At 37.6% G+C, this 14,136-nt stretch overlaps 1 protein-coding gene across 2 annotated transcripts in view; it reads left to right on the top strand.

Annotated features, from left to right (window-relative positions):
- Window positions 1–4,027: 4,027 nt before the first annotated feature.
- The window catches only part of ripor3 (RIPOR family member 3), a 237,847-nt gene continuing 227,738 nt past the window's right edge, over window positions 4,028–14,136 (top strand). The window contains exon 1 of one of the 2 annotated variants that reach the window (XM_087994934.1): window positions 4,028–4,239. The gene's annotated coding sequence lies outside the window, so the exon portion shown is untranslated. Of the gene's footprint in view, window positions 4,240–4,744; window positions 4,769–14,136 lie in introns of those variants that run through there. The other variant, XM_087994936.1, reaches the window with a different exon arrangement.

The raw sequence follows: 14,136 nt of genomic DNA, 5'->3' as shown, positions 1-14,136 counted from the left end.
AGGATAGTGAACAAGGCATTTAGTATATTTATCGTTATCGGTCAGTGTATTGAGTATCGAAGTTAGGAAGTTATGACTGTACGGGATTTTGGTTAGGTCACTTTTAGAATACTGCATTCAATTCTGGTCTCCCTGCTATAGGAAAAATGTTGTTAAACTTGAATTGTTCAAAAACTATTTACAAGCATGTTGCCAGGGTGGAGGGTTTGAGCTATAGGGAAATGCTGAATAGGCTGGGGCTATTTTCCCTGGAGCATCAGAGGCTGAGGGGTGAGCTTATAGAGTTTTATAAAATCACAAGGGCATGGATAAGGTGAATAGATAAGCTATTTTTCCCAGGGTAGAGGAGTCTAAAACTACAAGACATGGGTTGAAGGTGAGAGGGGAAAGATTTAAAAGCGACCTAAGGGGCAAGTTTTTCATACAGAGGGTGATGCGTGTTTGGAATGAACTGCCAAAGGAAGTGGTAGAAGCTGCTACATTTACAACATTTAAAAGGCATCTGGATGGGTATATGAATAGGAAGGGTTTAGAGGGACCAAAAGAGAAAATGCTGGAAAATCTCAGTAGGTCTGGCAGCATCTGTAAGGATAGAAAAGCGCTGATGTTTCGAGTCTAACTGACCCTTTGTCAAAGCTAAAGATAAAAGGTTAAAAAAAAACAGTTCCAGCATCCGCAGTAGTTTGCTTTGATCCAGTAGATTCCAGCGTCCGCAGTAGTTTGCTCTTATCCAGGGTTTAGAGGTATATGGGCCAAATGTGGCAAATGGGACTAGATTAATTTAGGATAATGTTTATAAGAAGATCAATTGCCTTTCCAAATTTAGGATAACTCAGGTAATGTTATTGGTAAAGATGGAAGTTTAGTAATTGTACAGCATGGGAACCAGACTGTTTGGGTACATTCTTTAAGATTGCTTGGCATGGATCATAAATTTGCAGACTCTGGAGAAGTTACTGAAAATAGTGAAATGTCAGTTACCACTCGTACCCAAATTTTGTGTAGCCATAGGATCAAACTGCTGCAATTACCAGTTTTTCTGGTAATGGACACATCAGTTCTGGTGGTCAGTATAAACCCATTGGTCCAAAATGGGAACTGTCAAAGTGAATACTAATGTTGAATACTTACTGGAAGAGGCTTGTGAATGGCAAAGTGTGACCATTATAAATAGAACAGGGAAGGCCACTGGAGAATATAAAAAGCTGGATGAATGTTCAAGATGATAGGCAGGAGGTTAGGCTTCATGATATGAAATACAGAGATGGAAGGTTGGGGGTGGGGGTGTGGGGGGTGGTGGTGTGGTGGTATGGTGGTAAGGGACAATTCCAATATAGTCTCGACAGAATTTGTCACAATATTTTGGGATATTGTGCTGTACATAATTGGAGCAAGCAATGAGACAATGTTCTATATGTTGAGGAACTGGGAGTGGGAGCTGTCATCTGTGTGGGGGGGGGAAAGGATGTTGGGCAGGAGAAAGCTCTCCTTCTGCATGAGAGAGCTCAGCTTCATTGGGTGCTACAAGCTCAACAGAATCCTGTTGACTCCCACATCGAGTTTGCATTTTTAGGGAAAAAGTCAGATTCTATAGTTTTGTGTGTGTTCCCTTTTGGTAGCTGTTAAGAAAAGTTCATGTTTGGAATTGTCCAATTACCTGCTTACATGGCAAGCTATAGATCGTCAGTGTGCACTGTGGATGGAGCAATGCCAATTTAGACAGGGTGTTTCGATGCATGTAGCTACTTAACCAAAAAATGTAAGATACTGTCTGCTCATTCTGTTTCTCTCTACTTGATGCTTATTGAATGTTGAGTTTCTCCAGCATTTTCTGTTTTTATTTCGCTTAAGCAGCTCCCTGCCCGATGACAGATGATTTTGTAACTCACCTTACTCAGAAATATAAACTAACTAGCAAGGATCCATATCTGAAAAATCCTATCAACACTCAAATACACTGAGAATGGCGTGTTCACTGTCAGAATAGTCTCAACAGAACATTGAATGGCACCAGTCCAAGAATCACCTTCCATCCTTTAATCCTCATCTCAACGTTTGATATCAAACTGGAACGATTCAAACTCTAATTTCATAATGTCATGACTAATTAGTATGGAAAATCTGACCTTTTAGGGCCCTCTTATGGCACAGTTGCAATGTCCCTACCCCTGGGCCAGGAGGCCCAAGTTCAAAATCCACCTGCTCCAAAGGTATGTAATAACATTTCTGTACAGGTTGAGTAGGAAAAATAGATTAATAATAAAAAAGAACTCACCTAGGCGACTCATCAAACCTAACTAAGGATGTGGCACTTTGTATTCATGTTCATTTCTAAAAGTTGCTTCCCCTGAGAGTAAGAATTAGATGGAATCGAATCAAATTGAATTAGCTTTATTGTCACATGCACTCGAATGAATGTAATGAAAGGTTTGTAATGTCACAGCTTATGGTACCATCTTAGGTCGAAGATACCCAAGTACAGAAACTTATGTATTTGGTACAAAATTGAAAGAATAATAAATAAAAATCTTGCATAAGAATAAAAAGAAAAAAAAAACACTCTATGTATAGTACTTCACCCCAGTCCATGCTAGCCTCCAGTCCAATCCAGGCCAAGTCTCCAGACCACACTGGGCTTCAAAACTGGACATCATGCTTCTAGTCTGCAAGGGCCCAGTGACAGCCTCCAGTCTGGAACTCATCTTCCCACTGTGGCATCCAATCTGGGACTTGTCTTTCTGCTGGGGCCTCCAGTCTAGGACACGCCTCCTCGCGCTGGTCTCCAGTCTGGGTCTCGATTCCCCATGCTGGCCTCTCATCTGGGACTTGCATCCCAGGAGGTATCCTGTCACGTGATTTCTGTATCCGGCTGAGATGCCCACAGTTTCAATCCTTGTCTTGGAGGTACTCATATGCTTCCTCTTTAGGTAACTGCATGTGCTTCAGTCCAAAGGCAGTCTCTGTCACAGGACGTTACAACGTGTAACGATCTTGAGTCAGAAAGACCAAGGTGGTGAGGAATAATGCTGTTGCTCTCTGAGGAGTGGTCCCCTCCTCAATCTCTGACTGGTTGGGACACAGTTGACATCCACTCCAAACATCTTTGCCTAAGAGTAACACTGAAAGGTTTTATGTGCAACAGTGATTTACTCCTGCCCTCCACCCCCATTCAGATTGGTGTTCTATATTGCTGTCCAAGAGATTGGCCATTCTCTAAAGGGAGGAACTCATGTGCTCAAATCATGTCATAATTAAGAACATGCACCATACAGACTCTTCTACTAAATGCTGATGGCCCCACAATATATCAAGGATCTTCAATAATCAGGAACTTGTCTACCTTTGATGCTTTAGGAAGCTGTCCTTGTTTGTGATACCTGACACCAAGCGCCTTCACTCAAAGATAGCAGTGTCTGTCCTGGGGACTTCCAACAGTTAACTCCACCCTCCTTGTCCTCCTCCTACTTACTTGTTTTGTGGTGATTACCCAATGTTACATGTTCTAAGTTCAGTGACCCTGCTTCAGAGTTATCTAGATGGGTAACAAAGAATCTTTAGACTTCCATTTGGTGTGGAAAGTCAGTGGGCCACAGGATAGACATGGACAGCAGTAAATGATGGAGGCTTGGATGGGGTGGATTGGTTGGAATTAGAAGGTCATGTGAAGAATATGAGACAACATCTAACCAGTGCTAGCATCCCTAAGATTAAGTGATTCTTGATCACATACAATATTAGAACATGTTAGAGCAAATATTATTAGATGAATTAACTATGATGGGTAATCGCAACCCAACCTGTCTCAGAACTAGATAACAATTGGAAGAGGTAATCTTGCTTTAAAGACACAAAGGGCTTTTATAGTTCCTTTACTTCAAATGCACTGAATTTGATTTGTCAGCTCAATACACCAGCTAAAGTCCTTACCTAGTACACCAGCAGGGGAACTACACATACATTTTAAAATAGCTAATCCTGTCTAACTACGATGAGAGCTGCCTTGGTTAACATGATGAGATAAATTTGGCAACTGAGGTTCTCTTAAAGTGCGTGCAGCAATTGGTGTCGGGATACAACATTGTAGCTCTCAGTTTTCCGAAGAGTGTCACTATTAAAGGACGCTGCTTTGGAAGAAAAGCCTCACGCTTGGGTTACCCACATCTTGTTGCTTCAGTGAATTGTATCCACAATATTTAACTCCAGGCACTTTAGCAGCCAGCTCCAGGACAAATAATGAGGGTATGTCTTTATGTATATGTGTTTAGTTCTAAAATCTATGCAAGAGTAATGTCTGCAGTAATTATTATGATTTTCGTGAGCATTCTAGGTAAAAGAGAAAAACATAAGATCCGGTTAAAAACTAAAAACAGATGTTTGATTAATGACATGCAGCTGATAGCATGCTGGAAACATTATACAGACTAACATATTGTTAATTTAGAACTTGTTTAACAGTTCCAGAGTTAGCTCCACTGCACCGCAGGAAATAGGTGAAAAAATAAAGGTTATACTCCATCCTGTACAGTAACAGAATGTTAGAATGGCAGCATACCAGAAAGTTTGTTTGTCGCCAACTTCTTAATTGCTTCTTAGAATTTTCCTTTTTGATAACATTCTTGATTACCACTCCTAAGATAAACTTCTATCTGTAGTAGGCATATTGCTGCCTTACGTACTTTGCAAACACCACAACAGTTTGAAAAAAAACCACAGTGCATAGAGTCATATGTGACCTCAGAAGCAATCAACATCAGGACAGTATACGTAGGTGAGCAGAGCAATTTTTAAATAATTGTCAAAACTGTAAATAGCTTATATGCTGGACCTGTAAAATATATACAGTTATAAGTTATGGTTTCTGAGACAGTTATTTACACATTCACTATACAGAAGATAACTATTGCTGTGAAAGATATTGGATTACTTGTGACATGCAACACTTCTATGCATTTTTCAGGATAGAGTTTGACTGCAACCAATGATTGTTTCATAGTCTTCAACTCTAATTATCATTCAGGTCCTGAAAGTAGCATGTATGTTTTAGCTGAAATATTTTTTTTCCACAAAATGCTCCCTGAATACTTCAGATGTATTTTATAAACACCATGTGGCTTCTATTACTCTTGGATTCTTTTCACTTAGTACTGTAAAATAGTTATACCATTTTCAAAATGTATATGGATTTTTATGTTGTAACCAACTTATGTTACTATTTTTACATTACACATTTAGTATTAATATTAATACAGTTAATAGCACGGTATATTTTATCAGTTGTATTTTATCAGTAAAAGAGATGGGTGGCATTTATATCACTGCTATCCAGTATCCTCTGAAATAGAAGAGGATTAATGCTAATTCATTGGTCATCAGCATAGCTTATCCTGCTCTCAAATATCAAATTCTCTGCTCTGGTGTGCATACAACTTAGCAAAATATCAAATAAGATGATAATAAAACATACACAGTTATTCACCACCAGATGTATTCAATAGCAACTTTTATTGTTAAAAATCACACAACGCCATCCACCGCCACATCATGGCTACTTTAATTGTATATAATGTACATTAGTAAACCAACTCTGTGATAATATAAAAATAAATTGAACTGCCTTACCCCTTTGCCTTTAGGAGGATTTTGTGACTAACGAAGTAATTTGCCTCAATATAGTGATGTGCTGGGCTAAGATTATCCTTGTCAGGGTTTTGATCAATTCAAAGAGATTTTTAAATTAGTTCATGCTGTGTTGTGTGTTGGAGGAATCCATGATATCTTATGTGGAACAATTGAGAATACTTTAGAACTTGTCACCATATAAGGCTCTGTTCATATAGTCTTTAATGTACTGTGATTGTACACTTGCATGTCAATTTCCAAAGGGCTTGAAAGCTCAATATCATTACTGGACTTTATTATCTTCATTGATGCTTAATCGTATTTTGCAAGAAGTGAACAATTTGTGGCAGGAAAATAATACAATAAGATAGAAAAGCATACGTTTGTTGCTGTCGATATGCTGCATGATTCAGTTATCTTGAACATTGTGTGGTCTGGTTTAGCAGTTTACAGTATCATTTGAACCACATGATTATTCTACCAAACTGATAACTTCTCTTTAAGTATTGTCTCCGTGTTAATTCATTTTAATGAACAGAACATCATAAAGGCTGCTAATCAGGTAGAGTGGCCATCATTTATTTTCCTGCAAGTGATAGCTATGAAAATGTATTTCCATGTGGTCCTGTTTATCCTCCCATTTCACATTTATTGGGAAAATGGTAATTTATAGCCTTTCAGAAAAATCTCAGAGGTTCATCCACAGGAACTTGCACTAACGTCATTCTTTGATAGGCCATTCCCACAGATAACACACATCCCTGGATGCCAGGCATTTCAGGACTAAGACAGCAGCACTGTGTAGAAATGCTGTCAAATTTTACACATTTGGGCATGATCTGAGATAGTTATTAGCTGTATGGTACAACCTGGAAGAGAGGTTTTCCTCAGGAAGGAGTCATTTATTCTGAGATATGTACTGACTGGCTTTAAATAGTCTCACTGATAAATAAGTCACTGGGTATCTCAAGATCATGGTTTCCTCATCATACAGGGTTAGGTCTGGCTGCTACATTGTTTTGAAGTTTAAAAAAATCATTAGAATAGTTGCCACACAGAAAGAGCCTATTTAGTTTGTTGTGTCCGTATTGGCCCTTTATAAAATCTACTTATCTAGCCCCACTCCCCAGCCTTTCCCCTGTAACACTATTTTATTTTGTCTTCAGGTGCTTATCCAATTCACTTTTAAAAGCCAATACTGTAATTGCCTCTACAACATGTTCAGGCAATATATTTCAGATCCATACCACTAGCTGCATAATACATATTTCCTCATGTTGTCCAATTTTATCAATCACCTTAAACCATTTGACCTCTGATTCACACCTCAATCAACAGGAACAGTTTCATTTCTACTTTATCAAGACCCCGAATGATTTTCAATGCCTACTTCAAATAGCTCCTCAACCTTCTCTAAGGAGGACAGCCTCAGGTTCACCAATCTATCCACATAACTGAATCCTTTCATCATCAGAACCATTGCCATAAATCTTTTCTATACCTTTTAAAGTGCCTTCATCTTTCGTGAACTACAATTCCCAGAATTAGACAGTGTTCACCTTGAACATTAGCATGAGCTATCTTGCAGAGTACAGACATAATGACATTTCTGGCAGGCAAGATTTTCCACTTTATATGAGGATTTCTATATAGTATCTTGTATCAATTTATGATTTTCTTGCATGTTGTGGTGTTAAGTTAAATGGAGAGTTGGCAGTTATCGAGGATATTGATGAATTATTTTAACTACATTAATATTAAATATATGGTAATCTAAATTAAAGATGTTGCCAATCACATCTTTGTCTTAAAATTATCTTCTGCTACAACTTTTTAGTTTACCCTTTCTTGTCCAGAAAAATTCAGATGAATCCTGACATCACAGCAAAATGTAATAAACCTTGATATCTGGCTTTTCAGAGCTTTTAGAATAATTTATCATGTGTGACCTTTTATTATGGAGTAATATTCTATTTTAGTTTGTGTAGTAATATATTCTGCTGTGTAGAAATTGAGTGAACATTTGACAAATAGAAGGAAGAATTAGTCTTCCTTCAGTCTAGCAATATCAAAGGGCAGAGCTTATATGTCAGTGTAAAAGATTTGTGATGTTTTCTCAAGTTTTTTTCAGGCAAATGTATTCTCTAGAATTAATTTGTGCCTCAAAGGTCCAGGTCAAGTTTTCAATGGACCCTGATTAGCTGACCCTGAAGTGAAGTAATAGTACTGGAATTTCTGAAAATCAGTCAACGTTCCCTTGTTCACTATTGTGGCAAATGCACATGTAGAAACTGCAACCATACATTAAGCTAGCATGCCCCAATTAATTAACTAGTACCAACTGCTTTGGCTCATGCAGGAAGAACAGCTACTTAGACTAATATAAAGGTAATAGCATTAATCGATCACAACCCAGTATTTTTGGGAAAGAATGGTGGGTAAATGATTTACAGTTATGTATTATCTTTAAATAGAAATGACAAGTATCCATTAGATCATGTATTTTGATAATGATTGACAGATAACCTGCTATCTTGCCTACACAGTCATTATAACCTGCCAGGACTGCCTTCCTGGGTATATGAGATAACAGAAGTTACATTTCAAACTGGCATATTACTATGGCAACACCATGACTACACTGACACCTTGTCATTTAATTTGAATATAAAATTATACATCCAGCTTAAACTACGATATGTTCTTGAATAATGTTAGATCTTGTGTAAAAGATGACCTTTGACTTTTGGCCAAAAGATCATATACTTCTCATATATGTTGTGTGTAAGTCAGCATCCAAATTATCATTAAAATATCTAAACTTTGTACTTGCCACCTGCTGTTCCCTGATGTCAAATTCACCCTGATGTACCTATGTACAAGTGTGGAGTGAAATACACTCAAACTTGATCTGTTCCTCAGTCACATGATATTCTGGAGCATTCATAACATTGGTAACAGTTACAAGTAGTGGCTTGGTATTTGGAAGGCGAAGAACTGAAATAAATAGATGTACTTCCTACTAGCTATATACTTTTTAGACAACTTCTACATTTTAAAAACTCACTTTAGGTTTAACTCATAGAGAAGCACCACCATTGAAGGTGGCATGTTCAATGTAATCATTAAAATACTTCTGGCTCCTTTAGTATTATTTTTGTGGCAGTATTTGTGGGAAACAGTCTCAGTCCTGGAAACTCTGCGACAGAAAGTGGATAGGAGATATCAGTAAGCAAGACACCAACATGACTGGGGTCAGAGTTGATGAATAGGAAGCCCTTGTTGTTGACTGGACTGCTCAGATCCAAACAATCATAAAGACGTGGAAAAAGTAATGACCCCATGGAGGAAAACAAAGCCCAGCCAAAGAAATGGCCATCTTTTAACCTCCAGCCAGCTCTATTTATCCATACCAACTGCAGAAGGGACTGCCACTCTCCAGTCTCAACCATAACAGACCATGTTCAGATAGAAGTGGCATAAGTCCTGGTGCAGTCCATTATCTCTCGAGACAGGCAGATGCTGCACATCAGTACTGGAATTTTTCTAATGCAAGATTGGTCCAAAATGGCCAATACAAATGCATTAAAATAACTCATAAGCTGTTTATTTGTGTTCACTTAGTGGCCTAGTTTTCTTTATTCTTCCTCCCTGTATTTTGATTTGTAATTTGATAATTTTTTTGCACAAATTATATTTTCTCCTTCTTCTTGCTTTTTTCTAACTTTAAGATTTTCCTTAGCCTTGCCTCTTTAGCTGTACATTTAAAAAGAATAATTTAGATAAATAGCAGCTTCAGAACTCTTCTATGGGCTAACCAAATGACAAAGACAAAAAATTGATTTTGTACAGTATCTCCTCTTTTGATCTATTTTTCCACATCATACAGAAAGTGGCTGATGATGAATAAGTAATCTCATTGATGCTTTAGAAAAGTGGTCAATATTAAAATAAAAACATATTGGCAATATGTTAAATGTTAAAGTCAACCACTGAGATAAAATGAATAACAGAAATGGAGTGGTATAGAAATGTTGTAGGATACCAAAGCACCAAAAATGATTTCAAAGAATAGTGGAACATTTGTTCAGTACCTCACTTTATCGACTGCTTGGTCACAGGTGAAGGCCAAAACATATCACTTAATTGCCTCCTTGAAGAAGTGCATTGGCCAATCAGACTGCAACAAGAAAACAGATGGGGAAACAAGACAATGGAATCAATGGATGGAAAGTTGTCTAATGCGCTTAGGAAAAATAAAGTAATATAACTTCATGTTTTTCTAAATTTTAACGAATGCATCTGTAAAATATTGAAGAAAACACATAGATCAAGAACATTTGCAACTTCTACATTCACATATTATATGTTGAACTGTTTAATCAAAGAAAATATTCACTGTGAGCTTTTGTTCAGTGAGCAATAAATTTTCATTATTAGGAGTTGCTGCACCTGTGACCCCCTAAAAGCACTGGAGCAGCTGTTTTCTTACTCATCCATCTAAGTTCTGGAATTTGCTATACAATTGTTGATCCATTCATTTATTTCAAACACTTCAGAAACAAAGATGTATATCTGTAGTATTTATTACCTGGAGCAATTAAATCTCAGCCACAAAACTTGCAGCATATCTATAAAACTTTTTTTGTATTTTCAGCTAGTAAAAACTAGTATACAACATGCTGATGTTGAAAGTATCAATTTTCTTCTTTTTTAAATTTGCAAAAATCAAAAATATACTGTATTCTATACTTCAATATCCTTGTTTTTTGGCATAATTGACTTTAATAATTGCAACTCTCCTGTATGAATCTTAAAATGTTCAAATCAAATGCTGTCATGGATAGGGTAAATTCCCAGCGCAGCTATATTCATGATAGCATGGATATTTGAAACAAGTCCAAGCTTTGACAAAACATGTTTTGTACTTTCAACCATAAAATACCATAAAAGCAAATTGACAGTATATTTTTAACCACCTGAAGCGTCTGGCCAGTCAGTAATATCTCCATGTCATTGCTAATGTCATTGTGTTCTTAAATGCATTCAAAATTGTGATTAAATGTCTTAACCGATAATAGTGCTCCTTAATATTGGAAATATATACTGGATGTTGAATTTCCTGGTCATCAATTACAACTGACCTTTCAAAAATACTGGAGTACACTAGGATTTTTTTAACATATCAGAACCAGTACAAAGGTAGCCTGTTCACATCACTGCACTGCTGTATCGCCCTGTTATTGTTTCAGCTCATCTGTGATTGGAAATATTTATCCATACCTTTGTATTGCTAGATTTGACTATTCAAATATTCTCCTGGCAAGCTCTTCATCTTCCGTACACTAGACACCTAAGCTGATCCAAAATCCAGCTATCCCTGCTTTAATTCACATCAACTTCTGATCAACTTGCTGAGATATTTATACCATTGATAGTCACAGGTGAGGTGCTGGAAGACTGGAGGTTGGCTAATTTGATACCACTATTTCGGAAAGGTGGTAAGGACAAGATAGGGAACTATAGACTTGTGAGCCTGATGTTGGTGGTGGGCAAGTTATTGGAGGGAATCTTGAGGGATAGGATTTACATGTATTTGGAAAGGCAAGGACTAATTCGGGATAATTAGGTCAGCATGACCTTGTATGTGGGAATTCATGTCTCACAAACTTGATTGAGTTTTTTGAAACAAAAGTAACAAAGCGGATTGATGTGGGTAGAGTGGTGGACGACGTGATCTATATGGACTTCAGTAAAGCTTTCAATAAGGTTCCCCATGGGAGATGAGATAGCAAGGTTAGATCTCATGGAATACAGGGAGAAGTGCCATTTGGGTACAGAACTAACTTGAATGTAGAAGACAGAGGGTGGTGGTGGAGGACTGTTTTTCAGACTGGAGGCCTGTGACCAGTGGAGTGCCACAAGGATCAGTGTGGGGTCCACTACTTTTCATTATTTGTATAAATGATTTGGATTTGAACATAGTAAGTTTGCAGATGGCACCAAAATTGGAGCTGTAGTGGAAAGCAAAGAAGGTTATCTCAGAGTACATTGGGATCTTGATCAGATGGGCCAGTTGACTGAGGAGTGGCCAATGAAGTTTCATTTAGATAAATGTGAGATGATGCATTTTGGAAAAGCGAATCAGAACAGGACTTATACATTTAATGGTAAGGTCCTAGGGATTGTTGCTAAGCAAAGAGACATTGGGATGCAGGTTCATAGTTCCTTGAAAGTAGGTAGATAGGATAGTGAAGAAGGCGTTTAGTATGCTTTCCCTTATTGGTCAGGGCATTGAATATAGGAGTTGGGAGGTCATGTTGCAGCTGTGCAGGACTTTGGTTAGGCCACTTTTGGAATATTGCATGCAATTCTGGTCTCCTGCCTATCGGAAGAAACTTGAAAGGGTTCAGGAAAGATTTCCATGGATGTTGCCAGGGTTTGAATGAAAGGGAGTTTTGTTTTTGGGTTGTTTTTCCTGGAGCATCGGAGGCTGAGGGGTGATCTTATAGAAGTTTATACAATCATGAGGGGCATAGATAAGATAAATAGATAAATAGCGTGTATGGAATGGGCTGCCAGAGGAAGTGGTGGAGGCTGGGACAATTACAACATTGGAAAAAGTGAGGACTGCAGATGCTGGAGATCAGAGCTGAAAAATGTGTTGCTGGAAAAGCGCAGCAGGTCAGGCAGCATCCAAGAAGCAGGAGAATCGATGTTTTGGGCATAAGCCCTTCTTCATGAAGGATTCCTGCTCCTTGGATGCTGCCTGACCTGCTGCACAATTACAACATTTAAAAGGCATCTGGTTGGGTATATGAATAGGAATGGTTTAGACAGATATGGGCCAAGTGTTGGCAAATGGGACTAGATTAGGTTAGGATATCTGGTTGACATGAACAAGTTGGACCGAAGGGCCTGTTTCCGTGCTGTACATCTCTATGACTCTATGACTTAACATCACTGTGTTTTGGACTGATTTCCATGGCTCCCAGTTAAATAATGTTTCGGTTTAAAATTTGACATTGTTGTTTTCAAATCACTCTATGGCTTCCCTGCTCCTGATCTCTAATTTTCCTCACATTTATAATCCTCTTAGATATTTACATTCCTATAATTTTGGACTTTAAGCATCTCAAACTTTAATTGAACCTCTATAGACTTCAGCTGCTGGGTTCCTGGTCCTGAAATTCCCTTCTTCAACCTCTCTCCCTCTCTAATTCTGCTTGGATTGGACAAAAAAAAGCAGTTCTGCTCTCAAATTTCCTGGACAGAAGCTTTTTGTTATGAATCAACAGCCAACAATCTAGGAATGCTCAAAGCCAGAAGCAGAGAGAATCAATCTGGCATTTAAGTGCTATATTCTGTAGTTTAAATTTTCTGCAGTCTCTTTTACAGCTGCTGAGAAAAGGTTAAGTGTGTGTATAATTAATTGTTGAGGTAAGATGGCAGGTGAGTGTGTGATGGGAGAATGGCAGGTGGGTAAAGGGTTAGGATAACAGGTGTAAGAGGGGAGTAGGGTAGGTGGGTGGAGAGTCAAAAAGGTAGAACTGGTGTTCAGTCAGGGGCAGGGAGTTTGGCTTGGATTTTCTGGTCTGGGTGATGTTGATAAAACTCTGCAGTATCTTATGATATGTTAACATATTGTATAAATGCAAGTTGTTATTTCTTTTAATTTAGTATCACCTCATATTAAAGACATGGAACATGTTTGCTGTAAACCAATGCCAACATGAGATTACGAATGAAATTCTCTTTTATTATCAAAACTGTGTATCTTATAAGTAGGTAGATAGCAAGAAATTATTTTAAAATGGTTTTTGAAACCCATACATCCAAGTGATAGTTGTAAGCCAATAGAGCTTTGCTTCCAATGCCTTTAACACAATTCCGATCCATTGATTAACCTCCTAATTAACACATAATTCCAAAATTCAGCATCCAGCCTACAGTGAGGCAAAACCCCCAAATCAATGATTAAAGTATCAGATACACAATAGAATTTGAGAGAGTCAAAAATACTTAGTGCTGAGTGGGTGATTTGTTATTAATGTTTATGATATATCCCAATTTCCTCATTGCGTTATTGGTTTAGTGAGTTATTGGTTTAGAGATTAATATTTAGTAAATCCTGTTTTCTGTTTTCTTCCTGGAATCCTTCCTTTAAAACATACACTATTTTATTAGAATATTCATTATTAGTAATGAGGAACATTGACCAAAATAAAACATTTTATTTTGCTTCTAAGACCCAGTTAAATGTCATTCTATAACTTAGCAATTAAAATCAGCAATGTTTTCTTGAATACGTACATTGCAAATTTTTCAGCTTGTTCTTCTGTATACTTTCCATTTTCATAACGCAAACTGAGAAATTTTATGACAAAGAAAGAAAAACAATTTCTGTTTTTCCTCCAACATTAAATTATATGCTTCTTGGATATGTTACTTAGAGAAAGGGAATGATTATGAGATCAGAGAGGAAGGGTAAGGTTTCGAGGCAGGACATTGTCCAGT

This window comes from Chiloscyllium plagiosum, unplaced genomic scaffold, assembly GCF_037043375.1.
Source record: "Chiloscyllium plagiosum isolate Xiang-an unplaced genomic scaffold, Cpla_swu_hap1 HiC_scaffold_15, whole genome shotgun sequence".
Classification (NCBI taxonomy): Eukaryota; Metazoa; Chordata; class Chondrichthyes; order Orectolobiformes; family Hemiscylliidae; genus Chiloscyllium; species Chiloscyllium plagiosum.
Note: the sequence above shows the minus strand (reverse complement) of the source record. Positions and strands in the feature narration are given on the sequence as shown.